The sequence below is a fragment of the Octodon degus genome, unplaced genomic scaffold (genome assembly GCF_000260255.1).
Source record: "Octodon degus isolate 3935 unplaced genomic scaffold, OctDeg1.0 scaffold00100, whole genome shotgun sequence".
NCBI lineage: Eukaryota > Metazoa > Chordata > Mammalia > Rodentia > Octodontidae > Octodon > Octodon degus.
The window spans coordinates 3,481,734-3,483,054 of NW_004524676.1; the positions used below are offsets into that span (position 1 = coordinate 3,481,734).

General features: G+C 38.8%; 1 pseudogene; it reads right to left on the bottom strand.

Annotated features, from left to right (window-relative positions):
- Nucleotides 1-687: 687 nt before the first annotated feature.
- On the bottom strand, nucleotides 688-1,321 carry LOC111818695 (annotated as a pseudogene).

The following is a 1,321-nucleotide window of genomic DNA, read 5'->3' on the forward strand; positions in this document are numbered from 1 at the left end:
CAAATCTGAGAATATTCACAATAAGGAAAGACCACTGGTACAGCCTAAATTCAGGGATTCTCAACTACACCAGTTTTCAAAAGCTTTAATCACTCACATACTGCTATCATAATTACTGTTATATTCACACTATTATCATTTAATACATTTCAACTGGTTGCTTTTAAAATTTAAAGATAACATGATCACAAAAATGAGAAGCCTGAATTACTTGCTATAAATACACTGTAAGTAGAAATAAAATTAAAAAGCAGGCTTACTAAATTCTATTTAGACATTCTTCCTGATAATCGCAAGTGAGAGTCTGTGTTTCTGTTGACACGGTAAATCAACACACATTACTGATGTACATGAACTAGGACTGACCAGTTTTGTTCTTACACAGAATGACTGCTAAGAAGACTCAAAGAAAATTGAGGAACTTCCTCACCATGTATTTTCTTCGACAATCTTTAACACTGCCAGGAAGCTTCTCAAATAACTACCTGACCTATGATTCCATATAGCTCTGTAAAACAAATCCCAAACATTCCATGGAATACCCTCAAAATGGTTGTGAAATTTTTTTTTTCAGGATTATAGGTTGGGTTTACTTTTAAATTCACAGCTGAGGTATGAATAGTTGAATGAAAATTAGAGACAGTAGGACACTGTATGATTTTTTTTTAATAAAATTTTATCCTTACATGTACAACAGACTCCAAGAATACGCTTCACTGTAGTTATAGGTGTCAAGAGAGGTTATGGCAGGGCATCCAGATACTTGAATAGGAATGGAATCTCGGGTCACCAGCATCGTACACACAAGGACTGTGTTTTTCGCCAGATGTCTTCATTCCACCTGTGGCCAGGGGCCCTTTCCTGCGGCCTTTGTTTTTAGCTCCTCAGGTTTCTCCCGTTCCTCCTTTTGCTTGTTTGAACACTCTAGCTTCCTCGTCCATCTCGCTGGTCTGTTTCTTGGGCTGCTTCAGGGGCTGCTTCTTGCCACCTTTGCAGCTAGACATGGTGCCCGCACACCCTCCAGAGCTGAGCTCAGAAGCCCGCGGCCCTGGTTGCGAAATTTCTTAAAGGGTTTCTTTTACTTCTGCTTTGGTCCAGAATCTCCAAAGGAATCTTGTTTCTCTCAAAACCTGCCTGAATACGCTTATTAATCAGTATCAAGAGAGGCAATATCGGAGTTGGTAGAACTGGAAACTACTCAAGAAATTTGTTTTCAAAGGCCAGTGTTACAGATAAAAGCAGTACTGACTGAGGAAGCACAATCAAGTTAAAAACACTACCTGGCTTGACCTTAAATTGATCAGTATAACAATCAGATATA